The sequence below is a fragment of the Macaca fascicularis genome, chromosome 13 (assembly GCF_037993035.2).
Source record: "Macaca fascicularis isolate 582-1 chromosome 13, T2T-MFA8v1.1".
Classification (NCBI taxonomy): domain Eukaryota; kingdom Metazoa; phylum Chordata; class Mammalia; order Primates; family Cercopithecidae; genus Macaca; species Macaca fascicularis.
Genome location: NC_088387.1, coordinates 49,896,341 through 49,913,985, shown reverse-complemented (window position 1 = coordinate 49,913,985; position 17,645 = coordinate 49,896,341).

The window sequence follows — 17,645 nt, the reverse complement described above, 5'->3', positions numbered from 1 at the left end:
CTCGCTTGCTCGCAAGGGCAGCAGCAGAGACGCTGCTGTGTCTCACGTGGGGCTTGCAGAAGGGACTATTAGTCAGACAGATGGAGGGAGGGAGAGTGTGCTGAAACCACCTCAGGCCCTGGCCAGGTTCTCCTGTCAACAGGCCAGCCTGAGACAGTCCACGGGCTCCTTCCTGATCTGAGGCTAGGGAGAGACAGAGGGCGAGGCCCCGCCCCTGCTCTAGGCTGAGTGAACAGACACAGCCCCTGCCATCTGACTCCTGGGCTATTGGTGAAGGCAGTCCCCACCATCCAGCAGCTGGGAAGAGCCTGGTCTTATTTAGGGGAGTCCCACGTCCTACATGCTGACATTTGGAGCCTGCAATTAGTTAGAGAGGCAAAATATTCACCATCAGGATACCTGAGATTGAGAGCCATTATCAAAAGACCTAAACCAAGGGCCAGGAAGTGGGATATGGGCAGGAGGGAGCAGAGTAGGAGGATATAAGAGAGGCTTCTGCCCCATTGTCCACAGCCCCACAAAAGGGGCAGAGGAGACAGTTCCAAATGGGACAATGATGCCATGTCCATGCATCTTGTTGACCTGGCATGGAGGTGCCTGGACTCTCTGTGCCCACATCAACCCAAGGGAGCCTTCGTGAGGACTCCAGCCCATCTCCAGAGAACGTGTCCATGACCTCAGGGTGCCTGGACTGGTGTGGTGGGGCTATTTGGTAACTCAAGAATTCCTTCCCAGAAGGAACAGTTCTCTTCTCAAGTTGAACCTGGTGATTTAGAAACAGGAAACTGAAAAATTAGCCTGCCCCTGGACCCAACCCTAGGACAGGGTTTCATTGGGATGGAAGAGTCAGACCCAAGGAAGGTCAAGAGAGACCTCTTTTCAGCCCCTGCCCCCAGCCATAAATGGTTCCACCCTCTCCAGAACTCTCATCACATATTGTACATTCCTCTACCAGTACCGTGTATAATAATTAAATATGTACCTCCTTCACTAGATAATGACCTACTTCAGTGCAGGGATGGTGTGACTGACAGGGGGTGCTTGGTATTTCCTGCGGTGATCGATGGACGGATGGATGGATGGATGGATGGATGGATGGATGGATGGATGGATGGATGGATAGATGGATGGATGGATGCATGGATGGATGGATGGTTGGCTGGCATACGGACAGATAGATGAACACTACACCCACATCCACCAGCATCTCTAGTGGCCACCGTATGGTTTGCCCTATTCTTGGATTGGAATTGTATCAGCCTATCTCCATTCTAGCTCCATGCAACTGATCCAAATGTCCACACAGGTGTCCTTGCCCAGCAAAAATCTTCTCAGTAGTTACCTAGAGGTCAAGGCCCATTTACCCCCACTCTTCTAAAATCCCACTCAGGATTGTGGTTGCATCAGAGAACTTCCACAGCCCCTTTGGCATGTGAACAATGAAGGGGAAAGGTCAGAGTCAAAACTGGAGGGTCAAGAATGGAGGAGCTTCCAAGGGAAAGAGAAACAGCTCCTGCTTCCATCTAATCCCTACCTGGTCTCTAGAGAGGAAACAAGAGGTCACTTCAAGGCAGGGATAATCTGGGCACTCTCCATCCCCAGACCCCGTCTGACCATGAGGCAGCACCTTCAGTAATGGGTGGAATCATGAACTACAGTTACCCTTACCCTGCAACTAACCCAGCCCCAACCCTTAGTCTAACTCCAATAATAGCAGAATAACAAACACTTACATAGCAATTACCATGTGCCAGGCACCAGCCCAAATGCTTTACATACATTTGCTTATTTAAACCTCACAACAACCCTATGAGGCAAGGATTCTTGTTTATTCTCATCTTACATATGAGGAAACTAAGGCAGACTGAGGTTATGTAGCTTATTTAAGGTCAACAGCTAATAAGTGGTAAAGCTGTGACTTGAACCTAGAAATCCTGTTTCCTGAGTCTACTCTTAACTATCATATCATCCCACCAAATGCATTCATCTCTGTCCTGAATTTAAACCCCATCTCAACCCTGATGCCACCCTCCTATAACCCTCACTTCATCCCCAACTCTTAGCACCACCCTCCCAACTCACCCTTTATACTTTTACACCCTCCCCCCCCCCGCCATAATAGAATCCTCTGGAGATAAATTCCATTGCTAGAAAATATGAGATAAAGGAAAAAGTACATACCAGAAGGAGGCAAACAGACAAATCTGGAATGTGGGACATTCCACCGGGCAACTGACATGATTTCTGCAACAAGGCAATCATGAAAAAAATTAAAAGGGGAGAGAGAAATTCTCTAGACTCAGAAATTTAAGAATTATAACAACCAAATATGAGATATGGCTTTTGTTTGGATCCTTCCATGTTTGAATAAAGCACCCATAAAAAGACATTTTTAGATAGCAGGGATAGTTTGATAATGGTTTGGGTATTCAATGATACCAAGGAATTGGCGTGAATTTTGTTAGGTGTGATAATGGCATCGTCGTCTTGTAAGGAAATGTGCGTAATTCTGAAGTGCAGCTGATTCTTGTTCACAGTGGTTTTGTTATATAAATTCACTAAAACACTGAATTAGCAAATACTGAATTATTGCTCCCAGAGGAAATAGAGGGTTAGGTTCCTATGAGCCTCTGATCACAATGTTTTCCTCAGCTGATCAATACATAATCTTGTTGTATGTGAGTTTCTGCTTAAAGGCACCTTATTTAATACATATTGTTGATTCATTAACAGTAAGCTCACGGCCAACAGGACTGTACCTCATGACTAGATAAAGCTTACCAAACACTCGTATTTCCTCCATAAGGCACATCACAGCTTTCTTGTGCTTAAGAACATCAGACAGCACTGTGCTTCGGGACCACTTTCAACAGCAAAATCACCAACAAAAGGCACCAAGAGTGTGACAAACATGGCACTGAAGAGACCGTGAGAAGGACCCTTTAGAGTATCAGAGCAGAAACCGGAGGCACAGCATCATGACGTTTGGCCTCACCTGGGAACCTAACATCCAGCGACGCATTTTTCACCAATGTGCTCATGTCTGCGAGTGACCAAGAGGGCATCATGTGTGTTGATTTTGCATTGCAAATGAATTTTTAAAACAGGCAAGTTTGCAAATGCAGACTCCATGAATACTGAGGGTGGACTGCATTTAAGAATAAAATGGCTTGGTGTCTGGGATTTGCTTCTAATCACTTCAGTGGGGAAAGAAAAAAAAGGATGAGGAAAGGATAGATGAAGCAAATGTTGGAGGATACTGCTAATTGTGGAGAGTCATGATGGGTATATGGGATTGGGGGGTCTGCTGCTTGAGGTCCTCTAAGAAGCAGGAACCAAGGTGAGATGAAAGGTATTATTTTATTAGGGGAAATTCCTGTGGGAAAGGACATAAGAAGGAGCCAGAAAGGTCGGGAGAGCTAACCATCATTCTAAATGCTTGTCTGACCCTGAGTGAAGGAGGGAGGGAGAGAAGGCTGGGTATGTGCACCCTGGACAGCAGGGCAGCCTCCTGAGTATATGGACAGTCGAGCAAAGCCTGGGAACGTCCCTGAGTGAAAGTCTCTGATAGAGGGTTCCGTAGCTCCCATGAAGGGGCTTGCCTTAGGATTCCTGCCGCACTGGCAGGATCCAGTCCTGGGGAGATGTGGTCCACACAATCAGGGTGAGGACCGAATGCCCAGCACTGGGCCCCACACACAGCAGGGCCCCTGCAGCAGGAGATCTGCAAAGCTTGCTCTCTTTGTTGCCACATGGAGGTTCATTAAACTAGTCTTTACTATTGAGTATTTTTGAAACATTTTTCAATAAAAATTAATAGAAAAAAAATGAAGTGAGCAGAAGAGTGTAGGGAGGAGGAAACTGTGACGAAATTACCATGTGTGGCAACATTTGGACTCACAGCATGCAGGCTGATTGGCAGCAGACCAGCCATGTGTAGTTATTCTCTTTTTTTTTTTTTTTTTTTTTTTTTTAAGAGAGAGAGTCTCACTTTGTCACCCAGGCTGGAGTGCAGTGGCACCATCTCGGCTCACTGCAACCTCCTCCTCCAGGGTTCAAGCCATTCTCCTGCCTCAACCTCCTGAGTAGCTGGGACTACAGGCGTGTGCCACCACATCTGGCTAATTTTCTATTTTTAGTAGAGACAGGGTTTCACCATGTTGATCAGGCTGGTCTCGAACTCCTGACCTCGTGATCTGTCCGTCTCGGCCTCCCAAAGGGCTGGGATTACAGGTGTGAGCCATTCTTATTTTAATACTATAAACTTGGATAATAATTCCACACAGTTTCCAAATTACTTCTGTGCCTCCCCATTGAACTCCCACACCTACTTTAAAAGATGGGCAGGGCAGGCACTTTGGTATCATTGTACCCACTGGGCAGATGAGTAAATCTCTCTCAGCACCCAAATCTTACTTTGGTTAAGAGAGTGGCCCAATCACTCAGCTGAGTAGGAGTCAGGTGAGAAGACTGTGCCTGATCCTCAATCAGATGACCTCCTAGTACCCTTCCGTGGCCCACCCTTCTGGCATTGGGACTCAGGCTGGGAGCTGGGTGCCTCCAGACCCACACTGAGCTGCCCACACTGCTGGGCCCAACATCCCTTGGAAGAAAGAATGCTTATCTTGTGGGATGATGAGTAGGGTTTAAAGGTCAGCCTGGTAGCAGGGCTTAAAGCTCTGAGGTCAGGGTTAAGGTTTAGTCTGAAGCTAGAACAGGGTCACTCTGTGGTCAGGATCAAGGGACTGTAAGGGGTGACACCCCTCAGCCTCATGTAGGCCATGGTAGTGGGGATCAACCCCCTTCCTGGCCCATACAGCCTTCTAACTCACTCTCCTCAGCCCCTCTGGGTCTGTGGACGGGAGCGGGGACTGCATCCACACAGAGGTGCCCTGAGTTTGTCCCTCAGGCCCATTTGCATCTGGCGCACCTTGGGCTCACCCAGGAGGATTTCCCCGGGAACATTTCGTAAGCCGCCTGCCTGGGTTGAAGCCCATTGACAGCAAGAACAACTTTGGGACAAGATCTGTCCAATTCCCCACCCATTGCTACAGACTTAATTACAGAGCCCAGCTGCAGCAAGTGGCCACCTTCCGCCTCCACAGGGGACAGAAGGGGGGCCGGTTTGTGCTCCACTAGGAGGTATCAGCAAGAGAAATCAAGAAGCGTTTCCCAATAGTACAGCCTGGGAGTGCGATCAGTCTCGATGAAACTGTGACCATGGTGGTTACATTTTCTCACGTCCCTGCTACCTCTCCCTCCCCTTTCTATGTACACTGCCCCCCACCCCATCTTGTCCCTGCCATTGTTTCAGTCTCATCCCTTCATGCACCTCAAAAGGGAAAGCCTGAATGGCCTGGCACTTTGTAAAAGGAGCCTGAAGGGGGCAATGCTTATGCCCAAGAGAGAATGATCCTCTGGTGGGGTGGTGGGCACTGTGGCAGCAAAGGTGGAGTCTTCCTGATGCTGCAGAAAAGGAAGGCCCAACCAAACTGTGGCAGCAAAAAACTGTCTCATTCCCCTCCGAATGGGCGCCCCCTTGAGAGAAAGGCAAGCATGCAGGGTGTTGGTGTTGCTGACTGGGCTGGCAGGGACGGTGCTTCCATGTGCCAGGTCATCCCCACCCCATACCTAATCACCAGCCTTGGAAAAACCTGGCAATTCCTTCCTGCCTCTCCTGCCAGGCCGCCGCGGCCCTGCCGTGGGCCCTCCTCCCCGCTCTTCGGGACCTCGGCAGCAACTTTCTACCTCTTCTCCGCTCAGTGCCACAGCACTTCAAGGGCATCATTCCCTATAAGAATAGGTCTAAATCAGCAGTGGGCAGGCTATGAGAGGCCCCAGGCCAAATCCAGCCCACAGCCTATCTCCCTAAAGCCCCACAAGCTGCCTGGCTTTTACAGGTGAAGATTTGCCATCAGTGAGATGGTAGGCACCACTAACTTTTACCCCAATTAAGCAAAATATTACACCCTCCCTCTCCAAGACTGTATCCTTTGCGTTAGTAGACCTATGTTATTTTCTTAATGTACTCTATTGTTATATTTTAAATTTTAAATTTCCTCACTAAAAAGTTGTAGAAACATGCTTTCTCTCTTTTTATATAAGTGCCTATGACATCCTTCGTTTTTCCTCCTGGCCCTCAAAGTCCAAAATGTTTACTGTTTGGCCCTTTCCAGGAAAAGGTTTGCTGGCTTCTGGTCTAAACTCTTCCTTTGAGCATTCAAAGTCCCTTAACCATAAGCACCCCCTGCCAACCACACTTCAACCCAGCCCCCAACCCAACCACACTTCCTGGGTTCAAGTCCTGGCCCTTCCATTTCCCAGCGTAAGTAAGTTATTTGTATTCTTCATGCCCCAGTTTCCTCATCTGTGGAATGGGGATAATGAGAGTGGGATAACTCAGTAAGTTATAAGGGGATTGAATGAGTTATTATTTATAATGTATGTAAAGCAATGCCTGCCACATAACCTGCCAATGTACATGTTTGATAAAGAAATAAAACCTCAGACAGGCGCGGTGGCTCACGCCTGTAATCCCAGCGTTTTGGGAGGCCGAGGCGGGCGGATCACAAAGTCAGGAGATCGAGACCATCCTGGCTAACACGGTGAAACCCCGTCTCTACTAAAAATACAAAAAAAATTAGCCTGGCATGGTGGTGGGGGCCTGTAGTCCCAGCTACTCGGGAGGCTGAGGCAGGAGAATGGCGTGAAACCAGGAGGCGGAGCTTGCAGTGAGACGAGATGGCGCTACTACACTCCAGCCTGGGCAACAGAGCAAGACTCCGTCTCAAAAAAAAAAAAAAAAAAAAAAAAGAAAAGAAAAGAAAAGAAAGAAAACCTCTTACAGCCCAGTGCCACCTTGAGCACTCCATTCAAGCAGTCCTGTCTCCTCCATACGGCTTCCTCCTCCTTTCGTGGGAACCCCTATCTGCATATCTTATCTCTGGCTCACAATGGGAGCAGTGATGACTGTCACTTTCTGCTCCCTCTGCCCTGTTTCCTGAAAGCTCCTTGAGGGCAGGAATAATGTCTTATCTTCCTTACTTCCCAGATGATTACAAAGCCAAATGTAAAATGAAGATACACACACACACATAGGAAGAAGTAAGTTTCAACAATTAGAACAAAGAAGAGCTTTCTAAACTTAAATGTGAATGGAGCAGTGGTGAAGGGAAATATTTTCAATTTGATTGCCTGGAATGTAAGTCTTCTCCATTTCAAGAAAACAAAAAGGCAGGATATAAAATCAAACAGGAAACATAGAAGCAATATTTGAAATGAACATGGCCAGTAAAGGGGGGAGAGTTAATATTCTTAATATACAAAGAATTCTTACAGATCAATATGAAAAAAAAAATCCTAGGATCAAAATAGATAAGTACTAAAAAGACTTAAATAGAAAAAGTGGAAATATAAATGACTAACAAAAAAGTAAAATTATTTGTAATCATTAATAATTCACAAATGCAAATAAAAAGAATGGCAATGAATAATTTAGCACGTGAAATTAATAGATGGTTTTTAAAATAAGAGTATTCAGGCTTTGCAAGGGAACATGAAAATGAGCACTGCTGGTGAGAGTATCAATTGAGCAACTCAGTGAACTCAGCAATATGATTCAAAGGCCTTTAAAACAGTCTTACCATTTGGCCCAGTATTGCGACTTCTAGGAGGCCAGTCCAAGGAAATCATCAGACAGGTGGATAAAGATTTACACACAAGGTTGTGAAAAATAGAATACAACTTACATGTTCAACAATAGGGCATTGGTCAAATAAATTATGATCCACCCATATGATGGTATATTATGCAATGATTTAAAATGATGTTTACAGAGAGTGTTTCATGACATGAGATACAAAATGGTACAAACAATTCAAATGCAAGTATGCTCTGTAAGTGCATAGAAAAGGGACTGGAAGGAAAGAGGCATGACTTCCCAGCTCCAGGACAGGATTGTGGTGCTCCGCCTGCATACCGAGACTGTGGGGTGTCCGAGGCATGGGCATGGATTTCCATGCAGGCCTCTGTAAATCAGTGTGCACTAGGGCACAGTTTTGTCTGTGATTATGTGAGAAAATGTCTTCATGTGTGGACACAGATGTGAAAACATGTGCAGGGCATGCTCTGAGTATGTGTACTTATTTCTTGTGTGCAAGCCTTCATGTTTGAGCAAAGCAATCAGCAAGTGATATGGACACTTCTTAGTCTGCACACCTTGACCGTAAGAGGGCCAGTAGCCACCACCCCGATAAAAAAGTGTTCAGTGCCCTCGGCCCTCAAGCTGGCCCTTGCCGAGGACACTGCCACACTCAAGCTGGGAGTCCAGCAGCACTTGTGGGATCACAAGTGGAGTAGGTCCAGCCCTGCCAGTTGTGATTAGAGGTAATTTGAAATCTCAAGGGCCTAAAAGGAGACTGCAGTTGCTTCCTAAGGCCCTGGAGGGCCTAGATCCATGGGGCTGAGGACTGACCCTCAGCTCACCCTGACCCAGCCTGAGAACTGCCCACATGTGGCGCCATAGAGGGAAGGCCCATGTGGCTCCCCTAGTTTGAGGGGAGCCTGAGCTCCTTGCATAGGCCCATGCACTTGGGGGCAACCTTCTGGCCCGTATTTTCCAGGCCTTTCTGTTCCCATTCCCAGGAGGAGGCCGTGTGGTGTGGTGATTTTCCACTGAGGAGTGCCTGTGCGATTGCCATCTCCCCAGGGCCAGGCTGGCTCCACCTGCTGGCCTGGTTGGTGATAAGTGGGCCCCACCTGCTGCCCCCGCCCCAGGAGCAGGTGGGGGCAGGCTGCCGGGGGTGTGCCAGGATCCTATCTGGAGCACCCAGCCCAGATCGTGGGGTGTGAAACTCCCTAGACACCCCAGCATCTTCCCCATAGTCACCTGACCGGGAATCGAACCCTGTTCTCAAGCACCTGACCTGTCTTTTCCCTCCTCCAAGGACTCACCCTCCTGCAACCAAGTCATCCTGTCCATCCCTCTGCCTCCAAGCTTGGCTGAGGTTCAACTCGGCACATGTTTATTGAGCATCTACTCAGGCTCTCAGGAGCTCCCTCAGAGCCAGGCCCAGCCACACCGGGTCTGAGTCACCAGCAGCCCTCCTGCAAAACGAGTAAGGGATGACTTAGCCAGTTAATGGGGAAATACCCACAAAACCCAGCCAAAGGTGTGCAGACTCTCAAAAGGCAGGAGGAAACAGAGGGAGGCACAGAAGGAGCTGGAGGGCTTTTCTGTGAGTGGGGAAGAGAGAACTCAGATGTTCCTTCAATAGCAACTTTCGAACTCCCACTGCAGGCAGGCACATGCTAGATGCTGGCCACCAATGCCATCTTTGCCTCCTTGGAACTTACAGTCTAGTGGGGAAATGATATTAATCAAAGAAAAGTAAAATTGCAATGGCATTAGGGGATTTAAACCAAAAGTTCACGATGCCAGGAGAGCTCACGCAGGCAGTGCTTGCTCTGTTCCACACCTGGGGGGCAGCCTGCCTCTGCCCCACACCACAGGCCCATGGGCCTGGATTTCCAGCACTGTGTTAGTGTCACCTTTCAGGCCCTCCAAGCTCCTAAAGTCAGCACAAGCCTTGATCCAGAGTTGTCCCCGTGCTGGGTGGTCCTCCCAGGCAGCAGGATGTTCCCAGTGCCCCCCACCCCATGCCCTTTTGTAGCATCAAAGGGCTTCCAGACATCCCCAATGTGAAAGACAAAACGCATGTTCTAACAAACCAGCCTTGAGCAGAGCAGCAGGTGTGGAATGGGGGCTCCACTGAGAGCAGGGGCAGCTCGTGGAGAAAGCGATGTCTGCGAGAGAGCTGAGTTCACAAGGTATGGGGCAGAGCGGGGGTGGGGGCCAGACAGAGGGAACGGTAAGTGCCAAGGGCCTGGCAGAGAGGCACATGGCATGAGCCAGGAAGTGCAAGGTGGCCAGGGTGCTACGGAGGGGCCTAGAGGGAGATGGGAGGCAGCCTGGGCCAGCCTTGTGTACGAAAGTCAGGTTCTTGTTCGTACCCTAAGGGTACTGGGGAGCCATTGAAGGATTTTAAGCAGAGAGTGACATGACGAACTTTACAACTTAACATCCCTCTGGTTACCCTGTGGGGAACCAATGGGAGGCCACCAGAGAGGAGCTGGCAGGCTGTCGGGAGGCTCCATAGCAGCCCAGGCTGGGGGTCCTGACTCAGAGGGGCGGGTGGGCAGGAGCGCACAGAGTTGAGAGCTATGAAAGAGGAGAGTGTGAGGAGGCGGGGCACAGGGCATTGTCTATTTCAGAGGGAGGCAGGGGGCACTTAAGAGTGAGTCAGAGGGACAGAGGCCTCCATGGGGAGTTCAGCCCCAGAGGCTCTCACTCCAGGCATCTGTCCTGTGGGCAGAGATTGTGGGGAACTTCAGGGGCCGCCTGTCCTGGGCTCCATAAACCCATTGGACATCCAAGGAGAGAATGTAGAGGATTTGGGGATTGAATGTGGAGAAAATTACACCATTATTTTCACCAACCCCTAACTCAACTTTCAATTATGTGTGGAGACAACAAAGCACAAAAGTATGTAAAAGTACCTGTGACTTTGTTAGCAATAGAAATCAGATATTTTCATATCATTACAATTGAGAAGACATCTTGAAATATCAAAAACGCTCATCCCAATGCTGAAATTATTATACAAAAACTATTAGACCGGCTGCTAGATCTTGTGATGTGAATCACTAATGAGAAGCACGCATGTTGCCATAGCACAAACTTAAAGCTGAGTTGCCTCCACCTGATGGCTTTTCCACACGCCACAAGCAGCCTTGATTCCACCCGCCATTCTCATCAGGGAGGAACAAGGCAGCAGGTCAACCCATGATGACTAATAGTTTGGTGATCTTAAACCATTAAAATTTTGGCTTATCTTTTATTCAGGAGAAATGGAAAGAAACAGGTTTTCAAACAATATAAATTACATATGTTTTTACGTTCATAATAAGGAATTAACAACCTGAAGTAATGTAATATATTTTTATTTATTTGAAATTGTCTTCATTTTATGATCTTCCGATTTTTTATAACTGGCCACTTATAGCCACATCCTCTAACTTATATACACATCATTACTAAGGCTTATTTACAGCATATTTAAAAATTGTTTTATTCTCGTTCATGGTCACTCACTGCCAACACCTCAAGTTCTTTTTTTTTTTTTTTGACAGGGTCTCACTCTGTTGCCCAGGCTGGAGTGCATTGACATAATCATGGCTCAAAGCCTTGACCTCCCAGTTTCAAGCCTCAGCCTCCTGAGTAGCTAGGACTACAGGTGCACCTGGCTACCACCACCCCTGGCTAACTTTTTAATTTTTGTAGAGACAGCATCTCACTATGTTGCCCAAGTTGGTCTCAAACTCCTAAGCTCAAGGGGTCCTCCTGCCTTGGCCTCCCAAAGTGCTAGGATTATAGGCGTGAGCCACCATGCCCAGCCTGCCTCAAGATCTTGGTCTTTGTTTTCCTAAACTGGATCAGTTTCTGAGACTCTTGTCAAAGACTCTAAGCTTTATACCACCCCTTCTCAAAAAGCAGAGCCGTATGCACCAAGCATTATTTGGTTGCAGGATTTGGGTTGGTTGCATCTTTGAGTCCGGGTCCCAGGTGAGAGGTGTGGCATATAATTGTACCATGCAACATGTGCATTCTTATTGAAGAAATACACAACCAAAATAGGTTGGCACAATGTTTTCTTTTTTAATTCTACTCCAGGGTATTGTCTACTTCAGTGGGAGTGAAGCTCATTTGCATTTTGTCAGTTATAGTGACGTGGTCCCAGTGAAACCTGAGTTAGGTAGCATCCTACTTCCAGCTTGAACCATTTGTGCCCACTACTGACTGGCTACCTGACAGGTGCCCAGATTGCCTTTCTCTGAATCAGGTTCTTCCTGCCGAGGGAAACTGGTTTTCAAAAACCCTCTTCATGGTGCCCTGAATCAGCCCCCGCACCCCCTATACTAAGAAGCTCAAGACCCACCAGGAATTTTATTGAAACAGGGCAAATCTGAACTAGCTGTTAGGGCATTGGTAAAGAGTGAGGATGGATTATTGTGGAGGCTCCAAATAGACACAGTCTTCCTATAGCGTGGGTGCGAAGTGGCCCAAGGTGTCTCTGCAACCCCACCTTCCCTTGAGGTTCTCCAATCACCCTCTTCTCTGCTCCCGCTTCCTGCAACCCCCTACCCAGGGAAGAAACTATTTGCTGGTGCCATTTACAGTGATGGGTGCAGCAATACCCTTTCAAGGAAATTCGTCTGTGGTGAGGGGATGTGCCCTGTCCGAAAGTGTGTATCAGCTCTGCTGGAACTCGGCACCATAACATGCAATCAGGGGCTCTTTGGTGAGAAGACTTCTGCACACACCTCGAGGAATACACAGTCTGCCTGTCTGTGGGGTTGGCCCTCCTTCCAAGCCCTGATCCTTCTTGAGAAAGGCTCTGGCTTCCTAACTTCCCACGATCTCTATCAGTAAGGTAGGTATCCTGCGAGAGGCCCCATGCCCTGTTCCCTGGGAGAGAGGACATGACCCAGGAAATCTCCAAGTACAGGCTGTGCCTGGGGAAGAGGAGCCAGCCAGGGCTGAGGAACCAGAGGAGTTAGCGCAGGAAGGCTTCCTGGGGGAAGAGGGAGCAGCCCTGGGCCCCTCACCAGTACTGTCCCGAACATTCCATAGGCATTCGGAAACTTCTGCAACCCGACCCTCCTGCCCACCCATACACATACCTTACGTTCCTGGCCCCTGAAAACAAGTTCATCCCATGCCGCTGGCTGCTTCCCTGTCCAGAACGCCTTCTACCCGCCTCGCTTCTCTGATATTCTTGTGATAGCCTCCACGGAGCTGCTGCTGGGCACTCAACCCACTCAAGGCTTCTCCCATGGTCACTCTCCAGACCTGGCTGTGCAGTTGTCCTCAAGGCTGTTCTTCAGTGTCCATGCCTCCTCCTTCTCCTGTTACCCACAGTGCAAGGGGAATCAACAAACTTCTCGAAGGTCACAGCTTCCTTCCCTAGCTCAGAGAATTTGGGCACAGAGTTGAAAATGGCAACCAGATGTGGGGACAGTCGTGACTGTAAATGGCAGAGCTCCTGTGTCGGACAAGCCTGGGGCCGCACCCTGGCTCCCTGTTTCCCAGCTGGGCACTCTTGAAATAGCCTTTCCCTTCTCTGAGTCTCAGTCTTCTCATCCACAAAATAGGACTACCTGTGTTTGAAAGGGTTTGGCAAACTGCAAAATACTGAATATCAGAATGGAGATTGTTACTCAGAAATGGCTGGCCCCATGGAGAGATAGACAAGCCAGTGAATTCCAGGCCAGGGCAGGGATTCGGGGCAGGTGTGGGTTGCTGCCTGCCTTACCTGTGCATAGGACCAACCCTGGGCAGGAGTTCCTATTTCTTCCCCTGGAATCCAGGAATTTGCCAAACATGCAGCTCTCACCTGGAAAAAAAGTGACTCAGGCCTCCAAGAGAGCTGGGATGAATCAGGAAGGCAGGGACTGAGTGTGGGGCCCCCACCCAGGGGCCTGGGCCTCTCCCAGCAGGAAGAACATGAGCCGGTCCCCAGCCCTCACTGGGTAAGAGGGCAGTCTTGCCAAAATACGCCCCTGGCCAGCCAGTGGGGCACAATAATCAACACCACCACATCACTCCCACATTCCAGACCTGTCGGGGCGCCTTCACGAGTGCTATCTTGTCATGCATAATCTCTGAACCCCAAGTCAGGGAGGCTCGGGTTCCAGCTCTGCTGCTCGTCCTCAGTGTGCACCCAGGCAATCACGTAGGCCTAGTTTCCCCTTCTGGTAAAGGGGGTGGTGGACTCAGCCCCAGCCGCTCCTCCTGACATGGCTGTGGATGGGAGGCAGTGGCTGCAGGAGACAGGAGCACCTGGGAACAGCCCAGGGTTGCAGCCCCAGCCCTGCCATTTGCCAGTTGTGTGGCCTGACCACTTGCTGCTCTGCTTCCTTGGCAAACCCTTAGAGTCCATCCTGCTCTGACAGTAGTGTGACCCCAGTGAGGTCCTCGGCTGGGACCTCTTTCTCCCTACATCTCCCACGGGCATGGCCAGCTGCTGTCCCTAGAACTCTGCCTAGAAAGCACACTAGGCAGCTCAAACCCTGCATGCCCAATATCAAACTCCGATCATCCTCAAATGCCACAAAAGAACCTCCTTCACCCTGTATCCCAGTAAAAGGCAGTTCCATCCGTCCAGTTGTTCAGGCCCAAAATTTGGACTCTCTCTTTGTCTCCTGCCCCACAGCCAATCCAGCAGCAAATACTCTGGTACCACCTTCAAAGCTGATCAGAGTCAGAATCCCACTGATGCTCATTGCACCTCTCCTCCCTCACTGGTCCAGGTCCTGCGGTCCTCTGGGCCGCCAAGGAAGCCTCCTCTGGGTCACTCTGCCTCACGCTTTGCCCCCCACCGTCAGCATTCCCTGCTGCAGTCAGAGGGATCCTTCTAAACCTCAAGTCAGGTCTGGTCCCTTGGGGCCCAAACTCCACAGAAGCTTCAGAGTAAAAGCCGAAGCCTCGAGGGCAGTGGACCGTTCTATTCTTGCAATAAAACCAACTCGGTTTTGGAAAAAACTCAAAAGGCCTTACAATGGCTAACAGGGCCCTGCATGCTCTGTCTTTCATTACCTCTAGGTTCTCAGGCCCTTCTCCCTCCGCTCCAGCCAAAAGCAACCCTTGTTGTCTTCAGCTCCTCTCTCAAGGCCCATGCATGTCTTTCTCCCAGGCAGCCGCACGCTCCCTCCCTGACCTGCTTCAAGTCTTGGCTGAACCCAGGCTCTCCTTGGCCGCCACACTTCCATTGCAACACCCTTCCCTGGCAGCAGCCCTGATCCACTTGACTCTCCTTTGTTTTCCCCAAACCTCATATGACCTTCTAACATACTCTGTCATATGTCTATCATGTTTGCTGTTTATTGTCTCTCTCTTCCCTCTAGAATGTTAGCACCAGGAGGGCAGAGCTTTTTGTCTGTCTTGTTCTTCGAAAGATCCTTAGCATCCGGCACATAGTATGCTCTCAATGAATACTTACAGTGTGACTGAGTGAATAGGCATCAGTAGACTGTAATGGGAAAGAGAACTTTGGCAATCTGCCATTTCCTAACTGTGTGACATAATCTCTTCATGCCTCAGTTCACTTATTTGTAAAATTAAGTTAATAATGGTATTTGACTCATGGGGCTGGTGTGTGGATTAACATGTGCTCAATAAACATTGACTGTGACCATGATGCCATCTGCAGAGCATCACTAGGAGGCAGGTGTGTCGCGACCCACTGAGTCCCTTTCCAGGTCAGGAGATGTGCCCGGAAAACTTCTCTCAGCTCACTCGGCAGGCTTTTCTTGCCCAGAGCCTAGGGAGGGCACCCCATGCTAAGAAGCAGGACCCTGCTTCAAGGAAGTCAGAGCCAGCCCTGACTCACATGCTCAGTCACTCTTGGATGCTGGGAGTGTGACATAGAGGAACCCAGGCCAGTGGGAAGGCAGTGGCCAGAGAGCATGGAGCCCCAGATGTGTAGTGGGTCTCCTTGGGGTCAGGGGACAGTAATTTATATAGATTTCTCTTCTAGAAGCTGAGAGTAGGTGGCCTTCCCAGCCTGAGCAAACTCTCCCAGTTTCTTCTTTGAGCAGCAAGATTAGTGAGCAAACCAGCTCTGACCAGAGAAATCGCTAAATCTACCTTTTGGCTCAAGGGAGCCTCAAAGCAGCCCCATAAGAGCCAAGGTCAGGCCCCTCATCAAATCCATTTAACACTTAGATAAACAGAGGCCCAAGGGGCAAGAGAATCTTCCCAGGGTCCCACTGCCAGAGAGAGGTGGAGCTGGGACCAGCAGTCAGGCCTTGAGACCTTAAACCCCAGCCAGTTTCCTTCCGCAGAAAGCTGCTGTTTGAACCCAGGCCCCTACTCCCTTTCTCCTCAACTGAAGATCGCAGCTGCAATTTGTTTCCAGGTCTTCAGGCCCTGGAAGCCTCACATTTTCACACCTGTCACTTGAGGTTTCCTCCATCCAAGGGAGAAAGGCATAGGATGTTTGCATGAGTCCCCCTTGATGGTCTATGAGTTTCTCCAGGCCCCATTAATTGACTTATGATTTATACCCTACCTACTTCCAAAGAGGACATGAAGTAGCTTACCATAAAATACAAACATATAATGCTGCTACTAACAAAAAATGATAATACATAAAAATTCAAGAGGAGAAAGAAAGACTCAAATATGCCAAACACAGGGGCAAACACAGATCGTGTGGTTAAGGGTTAACTTTCTATCTGGGCTCCTAGCAGCTAAGGTACAAGTTGGTGCAAAAGTAATCGCGGTTTCTGCCATTAAAATGACACACTACTTTTGAAATCAACCAAATAAAAAGGGCATCTCCAGGAGGCACTGAACCATCTTTTTCATCCTCCCCCAGCACCTGGCATCAAGGATACCCTTGAAGAATGCTTGAGGCTGACTGAAGACATGGATGGCAGCCTAAGTTCATGACTTGCTTTGGCCAAGTGACCCCACGGGGACCCATATCCTTACTCTCTGGGTCCCTCCCCAGAGGTCAGTCCTGGGGCACGCCCTGGGTGCCTGTATGGCTCTCCTCTCCGCCCACAGGAAGTGTGCCCCTGGGTCATGACGTCATGGCTGACCTTGGCATCTGTCCTGCTGCCTTAATGAATCAGGCCTCGCTAAGGAGAAAGCCCCAAGTGGCTAACAGGAGTGACTCAAAATGACTTAATTGATTTAATTAATTGAAAAGAGAGGAAAAGAAACCAAACCCTTCTGAGGGCAGTTTGAGTACCTGCTTGGGCAATGAGTGCAACGGAGATGCCCCCGGCCTAGTGGCTCAGGTTCAGGAAACACGTCCCACCCTAGCCCCGCCCTAGGGTCCATGGTGCCAGGGCAGGCTGGGCCCTGATCCTCACTGTCTCAGGAGAACCAGGCAGCCAGGGATCACAGCAAGGCCATCCACAGTGGAGGATCAGCCCTGGCTTTTGTGACTTAGCCTTCAAGAGCCAGGCCCTGGCAGACGTCACCCTCAGAAGCTTCCTGTAGGAGGTGGGCTGGGTCAGGCGACCCAGGAAGGATGGGTAGACATAAGTAGGTAAGGCTGGGGAGGAGAGGCTTTCTTACAGTGAAGGACAGAGAAGAGCTCTGTGGAGAGGTTGGGCTGAGCCCTGCAGGCCCAGAGTCCCTGAGAAGCTACAAGGAGCAAGGGTGGGCAGGGGAGGCTAACTTGGACATTGCCTTCTGACCCTCTTCAGTGAAAAAACCCGCTTCTGCAGGGGTGAAGACCTCAGCCTCACTGAGCTGCCCTGCCCTGTGGAACCACTGATGTGCTAGGGACAGACTATCCCTGACCACTGACATCTACCGAGCACTTACAAGTGCCAGACGTGCTCGGGGCTTCCCAGAGTGTAGCCCATTCAATCTTCATCGTTCTGCAATAAGTAATGCCACTGGCCCCGTTTCACAGGTGAGGAAATCGAGTTCAGAGAGGTTCAGAAATTGGCCCAAAGACACACAGCTAGTAAATAGTGGAGCCAAGGTTAGGGTCCAAGTGTGCTCAACTGCAGCACCCAAGTTGCTCTTAGCCCCTCCTTGTGCCCCCGCAATGGGTGACTGAGAC